General features: G+C 37.7%; 1 protein-coding gene across 5 annotated transcripts in view; it reads left to right on the top strand.

Moving 5' to 3' along the window:
• LOC111506585 (discoidin domain-containing receptor 2) overlaps positions 1-18,444 on the top strand; it is an 842,991-nt gene that overhangs the window by 639,704 nt on the left and 184,843 nt on the right. The window lies entirely within an intron of this gene.

The raw sequence follows: 18,444 nt of genomic DNA, 5'->3' as shown, positions 1-18,444 counted from the left end.
ATTTATTGAAATCTTACTTACTGGTTGCAACCGGTCAAAAACTCTGAGACCAAACAATGACCAAAAAACTTCTCAACGAGCAGTTATTCAAGGAATTCTGACATGAATAAGCAAAATTCAACGCAAGACCGCGACATCCTTATCTCTATAAAACTCCTTTCATCTACCTACACTGTAGAGCAGTAGAAAAAATAACAAATGAATAGTATACTAATATCCAAAAATATGTTGGGTATTGAAGAAATACTATAGGTATACATTTGAAGTCTACATTCTTGACTTTTCATGCCACCATAATATTTATGTTTCATTAATATTGGTGACAAGTTGGTAATATTCATCGACTTACTTGTAACCTGTGAAAGGAACTTGAATGAATAATATCCTCTGAACTCCACTCATCATCTTCCAATCGTGACAGTTTTAATATATTGTAGGTAGGTCCCACTCTTCGTTGTTGAGATCATATTTATACTTTTTAATGAATAATATTTTTTGACTGTTTCCGAACATTCCCGAGTTATGCCTCACACGCTAATCCAACTTTCTTTAACGTCTTGTTGCGAGAGGACAAAATGGAAAAATCAAACATATGTTAGTGTGAGGAATATACAGAAATATATTTCGTTTGCTACTGGAAATCTAATAGCATATAAAAACACAGGGATCAATTTTAAATGGAAAGAGGGGTTATACCTGCTATATTTTCAAAAATACCACATAACTGACCTTTTTTCTTAGTACTTCTGGAGAAATCAAGTAATGTCGTGAAATGTTCGAAATATTGTCCATTATTTTTTAAACAATGGCAAGTTCTGCTCTCAAAATCATCTTTACCATTCCGAGAAACTTCTGCCTGAAGTCTCTAGCCGCAGCTATTTTTCTCTGTTCAAATCTTCCAAATCTTGAGGCTGTGTTTCATGAACAACCGATTCCAGATGCTCCCATGAAAAAATCTAGAGGCGATTAGTCGGATGATCGTGGTGGACATTCTATTGCTACGACCAATTCGTCTGCCAGAAAATCTATCATTCAACCAGTGAATTATTGAAAAAAGCGAATAACATAGTATTGTTAGTTACCAGCCGAATTGAATTGATTTTATGAACTAGTTGTGATTATGGGGTCTACTAGTTTTGAAACTGTTCACCGCTTCTTCTTTTCTGTTAAAATTATCCGTGTGTTTGTGGATCTCTATTGCCTCCCGTACCAGTCGGCTATGGTATCCCTGGTTGAGGGCAATTAGTTCTGTGTTTTCAAACAAAATTCTGTGGTCTCCTTCACTCAGTGCGTGTTCTGCCACAGCCGACTATTCTGTTTGGCCTAGTCTGCAGTTCCTTTTATGCTCCTTTAGTCTTGTTCCCATGGATCGTTTGGTGGTTCCAATATATACCTTTTCACAAGAGCACGGTATGCGATAGACCCCTGCCGCTGATAATGGGTCAGGAAGAAATTCCAAAAATCCACGGCTTTCAAACTCGAAAAGTAATGACACTGAAAACACCATTGTTAGAAATAATTTGATGAACGCACACAAAGTCACGAAACTCATTCACAATAACTCAATTTGGGTAACCAGAAACCGTCTCGGGAATGATGAATAAAAAATAATTCAATAAGAAACTCCAGAATGCTTCAGATAATACAAAACGAACTGAATTCATAGCCGTTTTTCCAGCTCTCCTGAGTATACGTTTTGTTGAAAAAAGTATACTCTCGATTCTTTATTGTTTTTAGGGTGTTTTGAAGCTTCTCTAGAGCCTTGATCAAAATCAGTTACTCCATCATATTTATGACCTCTACCAAGAAGTCCACATCATCGACTGCGCCTGTGAATCATTTCATCGTTATCAAATTGTTTTCGTCTTCTTCATGACTAAAACACGGAAAACTCGCCTACGCGTTGGTCTCGGACTGTAGCGCTTTCAATTATTTTTTCTCTGAATTCCACAACTCTCAAACAATCTCCGAAGAATTCACTTATCTCCAATTACATCAGCGTTGAACTCGTGAAGTAGAAATATGAGACGATTCTTCGTAATTTGTGTGAGCGGCTGCGCTCATTCAGAAGTTTCGGTCTCCTTTGCGAAATTACAGTCGCATTGTCGTCCAATGATGACCAAACAGAGACGTTTGAGAGTAGTTTGTAATTCCATATGGGTTGTTAGCGACAACAACATTTCTGCAACATCCAGAAATGTAAAGTTATTTCAATTTGCGTATAGTTTTGAAGTTACGAACTTCTCCTAAGACCGGGATCAATGGACCAGTGGAAAATCTTGGAGCACTCTACACGACATTCCGCCAGAGAGAAATCATTTTTGTCTGTTTCGTGATTTCATTGCTTTCTACACTACAACCTTAAAGGTCACACTTTTCAGATAATAATAATAATTCATTAAATCACTGTGGTATAATATATACATATGTTACGTCAATTAAATCAAACCATTTGCCCTTAGTACATAGTTGAAATATGTACTAAGGGCAAATGTATATAGTTAGTATAAAAAAAAGTTTGTGAAGCTATAAAACGATATGTAGAAAAAACACAAAAGAGTAAAAATATGAACACACTTACAAAAGCAATTGTCAGTAAGATATATCTTATATTATAATAATAAAATTAATAGTAATTTATTTTCGTCAATGGGTACAACATGTACATATGTACTATGGTAGGTTAATTAAAAACAAAAAGCATACTATAACACTAATAAATAACATTTATGACATTCACGTTAGAATTATTCAGAAAATAACTACATTAAATTATCGTTTAGGTATTCCTGGCGCCTATAGTAACACTTTTCATTGAGCAAGGATTCAACATGGTTGTAGAACACATTTTCGGATTACAGAGTTTTAATCGAAGTTGGCAGATTATTATACAGGATGATCACATTATCTAGTGGTGATTTTTGGAATCAATTTCATGCTTATGAAAACTGGTTTACAATTTTCACGATATTACACGTCAAAAATTAGTCTCAGAATACGTTTCTGTCCTATAACACCCTGTTGAAATCCGAACCGCACCCCCAAGACATGATGTTCAAGGGAATATGTGAAAAATCCATTGCATAATAGATGCTAATCAGACTTTTCTGATCTATACAGTTTTTCATCTGGTTTATTGCAAAAAATGCTTTATTGAGTTTCTTGCAGACACCATCAATATGAGAGTTCCAGTTCAAGGCTTCATCCACAATTGTTCCTAAAAATTTAACTTCTTGTGACAAATCGATTTCATCGATACAGAACACTGCATCTTGAGTATTATAATTCTTTTATAAAATTTCATTGTCACTGATTTTGAGGTGTTCAAGACTAGTCAGTTGCGTTCACACCAAGAAGTGAATTCATCGGTAATGTTACTAATTTTGGTTACCACGTCGTCCATAGTATATCCAGTGACTGTAACAGTGGTGTCATCTGCAAACATTGTTATGTGACAGCCCCTTACATATTCAGGCAAATCATTGATAAATATAATGAATAATAATGGTCCTAAAACTGAGCCGTGCGGAACGCCCAGTTTACCAGCATGCTCATCTGACATGGTACCTCCATATTTGACTGACATACAGCGCCCCTCCATATAGAAGCCCAATCATCTGAATAAACTGTTTGAAAGACCAAGTCCAATCAACTTATTAGGCTGAAATTTCCATGACACAGAGTCGAATGCCTTTGACAAGTTGAAGAATACACTTATAACAAAGTTACCAGTATCCAAGTTGGAATATATATTGCTGAGGCAGTGATAAGAGGATGTTTCTATGAAACGATTTTTTCTGAAACCATGCTGGTTGTTACATAATATGTTGTTGATTTCTACCTTATTCTGGAGGCTACAATTTTCTCATACAATTTTGAGAGCCAGCATAGTTGAGAGATCTGTCTATAGTTATCAATCTAAGCATGATTTTCTTTTCCAAATAGGGGAATTACCAAAGCCTTCTTAAATTCCTTTGGGTAGTACCCTTGTATGAAAGACTGGTTCATCAAATAGGTAAGTGGATCAATTATGGCACTGATTATATCTTTAACTGTAATAATTGATATTTCATCAATGCTTGTAGACGTATTTTCCATTGATCTGAGAGCGTCATATATTTCAGATTCTAATATAGGGCTGTTATCAAAGGGGTGTTGGATACTGACATTCGTACTACTGGTGCAGGGTAGGGTTGAATTCTGTCCAAAGTTGGTGGCTATGATAGATGTAGCAGTGTTTGCAAAGTACTGAGCAAATAATTCAGATGTATTTTGCGCCGCATTCCCAACTGAGTTTGAATTATAATTTAAAGTAATGCCGCCCCCACCCAGCATCAAAATGCATTGGTTTCCCCAGTTCGCTGTTTATTATTTTCCATGTCTCCTTCGTTTTGTTGGCTGCATTCCCATCTTTTTTAGAAAAATAGTTAATTTTATTCTGTTTCATAGTTTTTTTATGTACTCTCAATCTCATTTTATATGTAAGCATGCTTTGGGCATCGATTAATTCATAACTGGTGATCAGATAGAACATTTCTCTCAAGCATTTTCCTTCTTGAAGAACATCGTTAGTTATCCATGAGTTTTTAGGCTTCCTAACTTAACGTTGTTTTATTGGGCATGATACATCAAAACACCAGGATAGAGACTCTAGGGAAAAAGCAAAGCCTTTCTGTACAGACATATTTAAAATTGGACACCAATTTATACCATTTAGTCTAGTTCGAAATGCATTTATATTGTTTGGATTAACTATTCACTTCATTATTGATTTACTAGGGTGGCATGCATGTACTCTCTCAGAAATATATGTCTTGTTTCCATTTCATTGCCACGTATTCAAACATCAACGGTATCGTCATCGAGTTCAATATCAGTTTGGTTTCAGTGTCCATTTAAGCGCTATTCAGTCACATTCACAATTACACCCAACTCACCCATCCCTGATTGAAATAAAGTCCGAATTAGAAATTTCTCAGAAGAAAAACTCAAATGTTCAGTTCCTCTGGTGCCCATCTCATATCGGAATAGAAGGCAACGAGAAAGCAGACAGATTAGCAAGAGAAGCAGCAAGCGGTGATAGATCTGCACATCAAATAACCAAAAGTATTTACCAGGACATGAAACCAGCACTGAAAATGAACCTTACATTACACTGGCAACAAAAATGGAATACATCCAATTCCAAACTTTCCAGAGTCAAATCATTCGTCTTAACATGGAAAATATCACTCAAGAAACGGCGAACACAAACTATCTTATCTCGCTTACGTATTGGACACACATTTCTCACGCACAGTTATCTCTCTCAGGAGAACAAGTTCCAGTGTGTTATATATGTGATACTGAATTGACTAAGTTCCGGCTTTTCTTCTTCTCCATCTTTATACAAATAACGTGAGACACTTCATTAGAAAGCAATTGATTTCAGAATTAACTTTATAAAATTGTGTAGAACATGCATAGAAGTTACTTTCAGATACTGAAGGGAAGAAAAAGTCCTCTATATTTCCCATAAAATAAATAAATCTATCTTTCAAATATACCTTTCAGTTCTTCAAGACATTTCAAATTCTATATCAATAAGAATGATACCAGAAAAAATTAGGTAACTTAAAGAAGTAGTTATGGTTGCGGGTGAAGTAATTTTCTAAAGTGAAGTTGTACAAATGTTCCAATGAATTAGGTCAATTGTGTGCCAATTATTTACAAAATGAGAAACACCAATTACAGCTAGTTGGAAAACATTATTTTAAATTCCGAACCAATTTCAGTACAACCCCACTCCTGAGGTAGTTTCCGATATTTATTATCACACAAATATCCACTTAAATTTGTTCACATAATACTATTCACAAATTCAACTCCACCCGTTTCTACTTAAAATTCAAATCACGGAACGGCAGTCCAACTCTGCATTGAAACCTATTCTATTTCGTAACTGGAACCAGGGATTGCGGAATACTGACAATTCCATATTTTATGTTGTTCTTCGTTTCCTTATGGCTGTATTGATTGGCGAGTAAAATTTTACGGTGGTCCATATAACTGTATTAGGTGCCTGCATTTACGACAAAATAAGCCTAATTCAGATCTGGTTTATACCTGTTTTCCAGATACTTCATGATTAGATCCATAAAAATATGTCGTTTGATAAGGAAAATATATCAAACGATGGCTCAGGCATTGCAATTGTCTGTTTGACGATCTTTGGGAATCAGTTTGATGTTGATACCATCTCAGATGGAATCATACGTGGTGTAAGTATAAATTCGATTTGGAATTTTCTCCTCGAGAAGGAGTTTATATATTTTATTGAATTTTCAGTATATGTTCGGATAATTCAGTAGCCCAGAATTGTTAAGATATTTTGTCTGAGGAATTCTTCTCAATAACCCTTCCAGATAGGGTTCTAATAATTTTTATTTGAATTGGCTACACTACATGCCTTTTTATTTTTGCTGAACTACCAGTTAACATGTTTAAAAAAAAATTTATATATAATGTAAAATTCTTCAATCCAATTCCATTCAATTTTTCGTTACGTCAAAACGCTTTCACTCTAACTATACTGCGCCATTATAAATGCGCGCCACAACCGCCAAAATGAAACATCTCAAAAAGAGATATTGCAGCCTTCAAAAGCTTGAACTCTGATGAGGGTATCCGATTCTTCCATCGGGAAACGAAAATGTCACGGTGCTTCTGGAAACGAAAGAATATAACAGCAAAATTTAAGAACTTCCAGGCCCATCAAACTACTGCAAACTTATACGGGACCCAACACAATCTAGGTTGAGGAACAATAACGTAATCATTTAATCTTTCTCACTGCCGGAAACCGTACAGAGAACTGAAGCTGTTCCACTCAGGCTCTACGCTCTTTCGAAGGTACATAAAATCAACATGCCACTGACACCAATAGTCAGTGCCACTACACTGGCTCGCCGACCTGCCACCTGGCGTGGAATTTGGCCTGGCTCCTCCAGCCTCACGTGTGAATAACAGACTCCTACGTCAAGGATTAGACAGACTTGGTAAAATTATGGACTTAACTCTGGAGACGACCGATATTCTGGTCGGCTTTGCTGTTGTGTCCTTGTTCACCAATGTTCCAATCTAATAATCTCCGAGGGGGCTACCCTACTTGTTTTCGAGTGATATCGTCGGTCACTTCAGAGAATGTCTCACGGAGTTTCTTTCAATGGAGGTAGCTTGGGTTAGGTTATGTCCAAAGTGAGTGGTTCTATTCGACTCTCCACCACAACTGGCTGAGGTTAATTGAGGCCCACACCCATTCACACTCGGCCAAATAAACCCAGCTTCTTAGCGAAGCCGATTAGTTTGAATGGTGAGTGGTCTTTCAGGTCAGATGGTAAGAGTACGGCTCTGTCGAACTCTGACAACCTGGTTTGATCCCCAGCGAGGCAGGCACACAGTATGTAAGAAGGCCTGCTAGATATCGTAGTTTATTCCTACTGCAGTCCAATAACTGTTTGGTATCAAGTATCGAAGTGTGGATAAACGCCTTAGAGTGAGCCAATCCTGGAAGATTCTGCCAGAAGTTCATAAATCTTCTTGCCATCCCGGTGTTCAATCTTTGTTTGGCAAAGCCTTAAGCGATGCCAATGACAGGTTCTCGTCCGATGAAGCTACTTGCAGCACCCTCCTTTGCAAGGGAGTCAGCAGCCTCATTGCCTTCCAGAACAGAGACAATCTGTTAAGTCTTCCTATCGAGGAGAGTCGTTTTTAGCAATTTTCTTTCAATTCGGACGTTGCTCGGTAGAAGACAAGAGCTTTCAACGCCGCTTGACTGTCCGAAAATATTTTTATTGACTTGTGTATGAGGTAGGATTCTTCCAATCTCTCTATACACAATTCAGTAGCGTAAATTTCCGCTTGAAATACAGTCGCATAGGTTTCTAGGCAGGTTGATATCTCTGTTCTGGGTCTGCGACTGGAAACACCTGCACCAGAATCGGAAGGTGTTTTTGATCCATCTGTGAACAACTACTATCTGCTCCTAATGTTCCCTTATCCGGGGGGATCCAGTCCTCTCTACTCGGGAACTGCACTTTACAAGGCAGTTCGTAGTTGACAGTTGGAGGCATAAAGTTGGAGGTCATTTCCAGAATGCTGTGACTTCCAGTGTCAACCAACAGCCTGTTGCACTCCGCATCAGATTGATTTGTGCAATTGGCAATATGCAAAAGTCTATATGCAGTCCATCCAGCCTCTCTTTTCAGACAAATGTGGAGAGGAAATGGTACTTATGACACCAGTGAGGACCAGACAAGCCTGTCCCTGTAAGCCATAGAGCTTAGCCTGGGCCATTTTCTGTGAAGCCTTCGACCACCAGGCAATTGCACCATGATTGCCAAACCAATGATCAAATAAAGTCAATAGATTTGTTTGGGACCCAAACCCCAAGTTTTACTGTGAATCCTTTTACATGTCCATAGGGACAGTCTGGATTTGTGTGATGGAGGGGTAACTTCTTTGAGCAACTCGATGGTGTGGCAATGGGAAGTCCAATTAGCTCATAAAAAGTGATTTTTACTTTGTTGAGTCTTGGGGATCAAGGTATTTCATTCATAATACTCTTTCGTATCATTCATATATGCATTATCTCACAAAAACACGATACGATGGCACTTCAAGAATATGGAACCGTACAGTATTTGTAAGTCATTATTTTTTTTAAGGAACTTCTTCAAACCAACTACAAAATTCTTATCGAGGTTGGATGATTCATAATCAAAAAGTACTAAAAAATAAACATAATAACAATAAACTCCAATGAAACGAATATTACTGAAGTTCTAAATAGTTCCAAACAGTGCACAAGTGAATACGATGTTAAAGAGAAACGGCACAGTCTAATTTATTGTTGAAAATACAACCCACAAAAACATTTATGTGGTCGAGCCATTTCAGATTTTGAAGCCTTTTCAAGTCTTTACACTTGAATATTCACACTTAACAAAACACCTAAGCTGAGCCATAAAAAATTGTGACGTCACTAAATGGGACTCATGTTTTGGGGCCTAATTTCTGTCGTTTGCATCGTTTTCTGAAATTTCTTTTTCGCTAAATATTTTTCATACGCGATAACCGTATGGGTTAATTTCTAATCATGAAAATATCTATATATGGGACATCATGTATACGGATTAAAAGAAGAACAGTACATGTGAACGTTTTTGTTTTGAAGCTCCAGTTGGAATTGTCTAACACAATCCATATTTCATTAAAATAAACTCTTGTTTATGTCGATAACTGTTCCATATGTCAAGATACGAGCACGAAATGTAGTGTATCCATTGCAGTATCGAATTTCATAAATCAAAAACTGACTAAACTGACCCGTGTCCTCTTAAAGTTTATGCAACGAGGCCAATACGAGCAACTACTGAAAATCAATTGACTTACGGAAGAACATACAGAAATATATTCCTATTATAGAGGGCGTTGCTGATTCACATACACAGTATATTTCACTGTGAATTTGGATATTTTTGAAATGATGGTTATCCAATAAATATTGTCAGAACAGCATTCAAAAATAGCCAACCCTTTCGCAGGTCGCTGATATCATACCACCATTCATCCGTCAGCACTAGGAGCATTTTCTCGAACGTGCATTTCCAACATCCTGCTCGGATATTTCAAAGTCAAACCCGTTTTCTTTAATTATTATGCCTGCCGGTATTTCAAAGTGAGAATTCGGGATGATGCATTGCCTCAACCTGTTCCCGAATAACGGCGACATCGCTCTAAATATCTTGTAAGTTAGCTCGAGATAAAGCCGTAGAGCGTTTATTCTCTAATATAATGATAAATGTCTCAGCTGCCTGATGATATTTATACTAAATGACGGTGCCGCTTTGAATGCCATTAATTTGCACATTATCTTTGTGAAAGTTCGCGCGACTACGTTTTTTTTTTCGGTTGATTTTTTGACGGCGTCATTTTTATTAATAAGGCGCTTCCTTTCAGCTGCACGGTCTGAAAGGGTCGCTTTTCGGCCATGTGCTAGCCATTTGTGAAAATGATACGACAAATCAATCATCAGTTGTGGTCTTCTCTCAGAGAATTGTGATTCTACTTGGGGGAAAGAAATTCCTGATATAATTTTTGGCCTCTTTTCTAAAGTTATAAATCTAAAGAAATGAACTTCAAATGTTCAAACCAGTCTCGGATATACCTACACTGTAGGTTGAATGGACTGACGCCTATCAGGAAACAACTAGTCCACTGGCTAATACCATGAACGGCGTTGAATTATATCCGACGTCAGTGCAGGAATCTTCACAGGAAATTTTCTGCATATGCCATTGGCAATGCAACTGAGAGAGTCGACCTTCAATTTTGGAAGGGGACACTTGCAGACCGGTTTCGGGCTCTCTAGCCACTCGTCAGTGCAAGATAGTGACCATCATTGACCTAAAGTCAATGATATCCCATAATTGAAAATCCCCCCATGCCCCCTCCCGGGTTGAGTGCCTTGAAGTAGAAGCTTCCCCCCCAAATAGTTAGCGAGGAGAACCTACTACCCCACTCTATCCACCCCCGCTCTCCGAGCGGTCCTCAACTTACTGATGGGCACTTTAGCAAGATTGACATCTGACCTCTTTTGGTCGAAAGTCAGTCTTTAGGTGCTATTCTTTCGCGATCGGCAAAAATGCTTTGCCATGACTATTCCTAACTGAATTTTTGCATGGGGGCCCCCAAAAACTAACCGGCGGCTATTGTTATTAGCGTCGAGCGTTCCTCAGTGAATCTAAGGATAATTGTATCGTGGTCGAGTTGTTCTGCGGTGAACTTACTAAAAAAAAATCTGATTAATATGCTTACAGGAGTCGCCTGACGGCGACTCGTGGGGATGGTCGTAGGTTCTGTTTCTTCGGCCTTGGGTGTTTGTCCCTTTCTCGGAACCTGGAGTCATCCATGTTCAACGCATCGTGTAGATCGCGTAGCGCTGAGTCGTTGTGCGATCTGATTCTATCGAACACGCTTTCGCGTGTTCTCTCATATACACGTCCACATATTGCGTGTCCAGGTCTAAGTAATTGAAATTGATTTCAAAATCGACATTCTTTCAGAGCATTTCATTCCTCGTCTTAAGTTGAAGTGAACAACAAAAATGTCACTCCATCTAGTGGAAAAGGTACTAACCAATTGTATATCCGAAATTTGCCCGATTCCTCTGCATAAGGAACAAAAACTTTCTTCTTAGTCAGTGGGCTATGCTAGAATCCTGGCACTGAATAAATCTAAAGTCAAGAACTTTGAATGTTCAAGTCAGTCTCGGATATACCTACTCAGTAGGTTGAATGGAATTTCGCCTATCAGAAAACAGCCACTCCACTGGCTAATACCACGAACGGCGTTGGATTATATCCAACAGGCATCAGTGCAGAAATCTTCACAGAAAATTTCCTGCAAATGCAATTGCCAAAGTTATAAACAAACATGAAGAGGGAAAATGCAAAAAATGCACTGGTGTTTTGATTACTTCAAGTTGAAACTCTCAATTTTGACGTTGGACGAATAAAATCTCACCTTCAACAAGCACAAATGAATCAATGGTGTAGATTCCATCCCCTTCAAAGGACGAAACAGTCCTTTCTAATCAGAATTAACACTGCATTAGGGAGGTTATAGTTGGCCGCATAAGATTGTTTGTACAACAATGAACACAATTATTTAAAAAATATGAATATTACTGGAGTTTTTTCCCCAACACCAAATCGTTATTTTTAACACCTCGACACGTGTTTCGATCACCAAGTGATCATCTTCAAAGAGGAAGATTAATACTGAGTTTTAATCTCCAGTAATATTCATTACTACACCAAAGGTTCCAAACAGTGCATCATAAGTACAATTACGCTGTCCATTCACGTCTCTCTTCACGAAATCGTTGACGGTGTGTTCAAAGTGCACTCTCCTTAGCCGTTTACTGTAAAATTTCCGGCCACCAGGTAATTGTACTATACCTGATTATTGATCTAACAGTTATTACATATATCCAGTGTTTGGACCCTAACTCTAAGATTTCCCACAGAACCTTCGGCCTATCCATAAGGATGGTTTGGATTTTTGTGAAACCTTTTCCAAGTTAGCATTCCAGGTGAGTTTTTTTGTCGAGGATTACTTAGATATTTCATCTTTCCTACGAACGCAATAACGATGAGTTGGTCGGTGGGACGATATCCGGTGGGTTGGCATGGGTGGTTTGCTCTACTCAATCAATTGTCCGCTGTGTGAACCGGTGGTTCAAATCGCAAAGCTGGACGATCGATGATGGGAATCGTACGTTGAAGGTAGAACCTCATTACTGACCGCTATACTGATTTGTCAGTATGCTCCATGCGAAATTTTCTCTTGTATTCAGAGGGCGGAATACTCACACTTCTCGTCGTGGTTCCGTCGTTGACAAGGTATACAGGTACAAGGAATGCGGTGAACCATTGACCGATATAATGGCCCTCTGGAGTCCTTATATTCTCTCTGATGGTTTGCATTGTCCAGAATATTGATTCTACTTTGTATTCCTCCAGAACTCTCTCGATCCGATCGGTAATATTCTTCATATATGTCATGAATGTTTTCCAATTGACAGGCCTATTTGGAGTTGCCTTGGCGATTTTTTCTGAAACCATTTTTCAAACTATTGAGTTTCTCACATGAACGTTCGTTATTTTTCTATAAACTTTGTAATCCATCTTCAGGTCTGGACAATTGTGTTCATTATGAATTGGATTTTTGTATTCTCGGATTGAAGCTGTTCAGATCTGGTGATTTCTGTTTTTTCGTTAACCAGCTGTCGCTCTCCTACGAACCACAACTCTCAAAAGTCGAAACTTGTGCGAGCTGAGGACTAACGAGGTTCTACCTTTTAACGTGTGATTCTTTACACAGGTTGGACGATAGGAGGTGAAAATCAATCTTTCGGCCTTGAGGTTCGAACCACCACTTCGCAGCCGAAATATAGTTTAAAGGCTGCACGGTCCAAGGCAAATTGTTCGAATTTCTTCATCAATAATATTGTTATCTCAGGACCTGACGGGCTGCTCATTGCAATGCTCATAGAAAACACCGTCCCATTAAAATTAACTTAATGATTAACAATGGAGGGGAGGTTCTGTTTGCTCATTGTATAACAGTACGTATTTTCAGTAGGACGAAATTTTCTAGGAACAAGTAAGGCAGTGAGCAGCCAATTAAGACCAATAGTGGCTGAATTTTTCATGAAAAAGTTAGAACAATTCGATTAGAGCGAGCGACCGTGAAACCATATCGTTGGCTGCGTTATGTTGCTGACTCTTTCTGGGTATGGCAGCACGGTGGAGTGCAAGTAAACGAATTTATTTCCATCGTGGAGATGAGGCATTGGGTCATAACGTCAAGAGGAAACGCACAACCACCATCAGCCACGGCAAAGGAGACGGAACAATGAAACTTTAGTTGACAGGTCGCGACGTATCAGAGGAAGCTGAATATGTACTCAGGAAAAGTACCCACGTTTAAAGAGACCTCGATAGAACACAAAGTTACTCTTCAAGACTATATAGAAACATGATAGAAAACAGAAGACTAGATTAGATTTTCAGGGAGCTGGTCCATGGCCCGATTTACTGAGACCTTTTCAGATCTATTGTGATGCTCCTAGATTGTTAGAGCTCATTGTCTAGCTTGATCTCTTTGATCAGACTCCATAGCCTCGATAGATGGCAGCCTCTGGTTTCTCTTCCCCGCATCTTGCGTGTCTCGGTCTTGCTATCGACTCGCATTCACAGACCACATTCAGTGAAGTTTCTTCCTCTTCTTGACATAAACTGCATTGGATTTCTTCGTCAGACCCATGTTGCTCATATATTTCCTGAGTCGGCTATGTCCCGTTAGTAGACCCACCACTACCCTTCCAACCTTACGGTTGTGGTTTGGCAGGTCTTCCGTGAATATGAGCGATGGTTTCTTTATGAACTCTTTCGCCTGCCACATTTCTGGGAGCTCATTTCAGCAATCTATCGATTCGGCTTGCATCCATGAATTTATGGACGTCTTCATACATGCTTTCGCTGCCCCGCAGAAGGGTTCTGGGCTAAGCATAGCCTTGGATGCGCCTTCACGGTCTAGAACATCGGCCGCCCATTGCCCTTGTAACCCTCATATCAGGGTACCCAAGCTAGAGTGCCTTCATTTTAGAGAAGACTTGAAATGAGCTGAGCGCTTGGCTATCGGAGAAAATGGCAATGGTTTTATTCGTAACCTTCTGTCTGTTTATTTTCCTTATACAGTGTTCGATGGCCGCTACTTCTGCCTAGAACACAATTGCATCATATCCGAGGCTGAGTGCCATTCTCGTCTTTGTTCTACCTCTGTATATACCGAATCCCACTCCTTCTTGGGTGTTTGAGCCATCTGTATACCAAGTTTCTTCCGCTTTTACCGGTGGGCCGTTTTGCCAGTCCTCTCTACTTGTATGCTAATTTTGAAATATTTTTGAAAGTTGTACTGCGGAACTGTGTTATCCACGAAAACATAAACAATTTCAACCAAAAATAACTGAGAATCAGCAATGATGCAATTTGCTTACCTGCATTTAATTGCTTTCCTATCAGGTCGTTCAAGTGAATCAATTAGAATTATGCCAAGCCCCTCATCAATGAAATAAATACGAAAACCCAAACCATATCTGTATTATCTTCGTTAAACACGACCACAACACTTCGTCCGTTGCCTCGTTGCCTTTAATGTTGTCTACCGCAGTAGTAGACGAAAAGTCAGGCATAAAACTCTACAGACACAGCCAACAAACCTGTAGAATATCTTCGGCCGTGAAAATTCACAGTCTTTGAATAACTTGTCATTCATTTTGAAATCTGGAAATTTCTCGGATCAGTTCCCGTTAAACGATCATCTGCGTCACGTATTTAAATAACTGTGAAATTTTTTTATATGCCGACAAATTACTCTCAATTAAGTCGGATGTCGCATAGAAAACAGACAGAAATTTGTATGAATTAAGCTGGATTGAAACAAATTGGCATATTAGTGTTAATAAGGATTTACGCTCGGATCCCAGTGAAACGACAGAAATATATCAGCGTGATTAAAAATCATTACTATTCTAGGCGGTGCAGATGAACCCAGTCGTGAAGTGTAAATAATTATTGAGTATTTTTAGGAGCTGGGAATTTTCACTTGTGAAATATATTCTGATAATTGTAATGAAAAAAAATAATAATGTTTTTGTATGGTGTCATCCACAGATGGAAACTTATCAATATGTCGAGATTTTTTTATTTCAAGTGAGTTTATTGTACCTTGAATACAAAACTCAGTACATGGAAATAAACGAGTATGAACTGGTTATTGTAATGTATAAATGGAATGGAATATTATTAAACTTAGAAAATAAAATACACAGAAATTATTCGCGACTCAAGATTCGAAAATCAAGCAAATGATGCATATGCAGTGTATAGTTTTTTTTTAGTTATTAATGAGTTGCCGAGGCTGATGATAAAGTTCCAATGATGATGTTTCAACTTAGTTCTTCAATGTCTAGTAAAGTCAGAATATCAAACTATTAAGCTAACGCAAGAACTTTAATATGCTCTGCCTTCATACAAATTTATGATTCAAAATGATGGACTATAGTATCCTATAGTTAAAGTAGGGTTTTCATTTGATACACGAGTAACAGTTTTCTTTAAACTTTTGTGAAAATGACATAAGTTAACATTACATTGAAGGATATCCAATCAAGTCTGCCTCAATTAAAGAGATCAGTTTTCCCAAGTATAATTTTCAAACATATTTCAAAAGAAACCACAAAACGGCACTTCTCGCATTTGCATTATATTTTTGTTTGTCTGGAATATAATGAAAATAATATAGGTACTACTCAGCTCCATGAAAACAGTATTTACTGTTCAATTTCAATTGCCACCCAGAAATATAGCACCATCACAAATTGAATACATTCCAATACAGGCACCAAAGAAGTTTAATACTTTCTGTTCCTTCACTATATAATTTTCCCTGCCACCTGAATGTTGGGTTGACGTTTCGATTGTTAGTATCCACAATCGTATTCGAGTGATGACTGACAATGGAGGTCCGAACTAATGAAATTCATCATGAATTCATTATCTGATCTGAAAGCTCACATCGTCTGACTTGAATGTATATCTGAAGAATCTTGGAGCTACCTAACTGGGATTTGGGTGTTTTTCAAACCTCTGGTTAAAACAAAGAATAACTGCGCTAACCCTATGCTCAAAGATATATCTTACTTGCTTCTGCTCGATATATCCTAGATTTGCTTGCAGTCTTTATAAATGTTGGGGATGTCAGCTTTGAGATTCATTTCTCGTAATTTTGTTGTACTTCACTTGGTGTTCAAGGACCCCAAAATTTATTGAGTTCTTCTTCCCCACTCATGTATCAAGCACGCTTGGCTAAATAGCGAAGTTTAAATATTGTTAATTACCAGCAAAATTGAATATCCACACCAACTATCTGCAAAATTTATCTCACGGTCACAAATGAATAAATAGTGGCATTATTCCGTACACAACAGCAACACAAAGTTATGTCGAAGTAGGCGAAACAATAGACATGTTTGAACAGCCCAAGGGCCGGCAACGGTTCGAAATAGCGGCTGGAACGCACGGCACTGTTTATCTTTGAAATTGAAGTGAACCACCCCGCGTAATTGTTTGTTAATGGTTAACAACGTTATAACTGTAACAATATCTAGCTTTGCGTGCACTAATTATTAATTTGGTTTCCGAACAGCTCTGTAATAGCAACGTGATGGTGAATGGGAATATGACTCCATTTGTTGTGATGCTTTGAAATGTTTTAGTTTCACGAAAGCAGCATGCATGGAAATCATAACGGTAATTTTTCATTTAAAAATCACAGTTTTTTCAAGACTAGTGAATTTTTCACCTTCTATACTTTTATGTACAGAACCTTGTTCTTGTGAAAAGAGTCATATTGGTGAAACTTCAAGGTCATTAAAGGAAGAGAAGAGACGGAACATTGAGATTATATCAGAAATACGCAATTAACAAGATCAGAATTGTCAGAACACATTTTGAAATTAGACGGTTAATATCGAGTTGAATGGAGCAAAACGAACGTATATTCTTCAACTAGAGAGGAGTACCCATTTTGAAGAAAGATATGAATAGTGGTTAAATCGCAAATTGTTTTAGAAATCAAACAACAACATTGACATTTTTGGGAAAGAAAGTTTTTAGCTTTCTACTACTCCATTTGATACAAAAAAAAATGGATGAGAGAATCTTCCAAAGAAAGGAAGGAAGTAATCAATTTGAAAATAAGTAACGCTATACATGGATGTGTAGATCATGCAAAGAAATAACTTTCAGACACAAACTGAAAGAAAGTCCTCCTGAAACAGCTACTTTCATATAAACATTTTTTTTGTATCAGATGGAGTAGTAGAAAGCCAAAAACTTTCTTTCCCAAAAATTATTCACTCCTAAAAATATAACTCCTTTCAATTCAAATAAGATTCCTCATGGCTGGGATTAAATCAAATAGGTGAATGAATGTCATTACGATGTCATCGATGACATAAGCAGATCAAGCTTATTCCGTGACATTCAAAATCGTAATTCATGAATGAAGTGTGTTTATTTTCCAATTTGGTACTGAAGAGCCTTAGGGCAAGTGTCTTAAGGCGAAACACCGGTGTATACCAGTTAGGGTGACAGTGTTCCATGTGAGTACAATTTATTACCATTCATTCAAAGTAGAACTCATGTGAATGATATCTGATTCTTATTCCTCAACAAATGTTTGATATACAAACTGAATAGAGAAAAGTATCTTCTGTATAATTCAGTGTTCATATAGAAGTATTTGTTTCGAAATAATTTTTTTCTTTCGTGTAATTCAATGTTTATATGAAAGTAGCTGTTTCAGGAGGACTTTCTTTCAGTTTGTGTCTGAAAGTTACTTCTTTGCATGATCTACACATCCATGTATAGCGTTACTTATTTTCAAATTGATTATTTCCTTCCTTTCTTTGGAAGATTCTCTCATCCATTTTTTTTTTTGTATCAGATGGAGTAGTAGAAAGCCAAAAACTTTCTTTCCCAAAAATTAATCACTCCTAAAAATATAACCTCTTTCAATTCAAACATTGACATATTTCACAATTCAAAACTACTTTTATATCTATCGGGAAGTTTCAGAAATAAATCAAACCAAAAAAACTGCAATAATAGTTAGATATTTTCCTATTCTGAAGACGGAGGCAAATTTTATCTCTAGAAACGCTGGAATAAGTATCTGTATAATTCCTTATCTTTTTTTCATTATAGATAAAATCATCGAATATGACAAGTTACTGATGAACAGAACATCATTCTTCGGAAAAAATACTAACTA

The sequence above is a fragment of the Leptinotarsa decemlineata genome, unplaced genomic scaffold, assembly GCF_025532065.1.
Source record: "Leptinotarsa decemlineata unplaced genomic scaffold, Ldec_3_MD MMD2_tig00000035_RagTag_RagTag, whole genome shotgun sequence".
NCBI lineage: Eukaryota > Metazoa > Arthropoda > Insecta > Coleoptera > Chrysomelidae > Leptinotarsa > Leptinotarsa decemlineata.
Note: the sequence above shows the minus strand (reverse complement) of the source record. Positions and strands in the feature narration are given on the sequence as shown.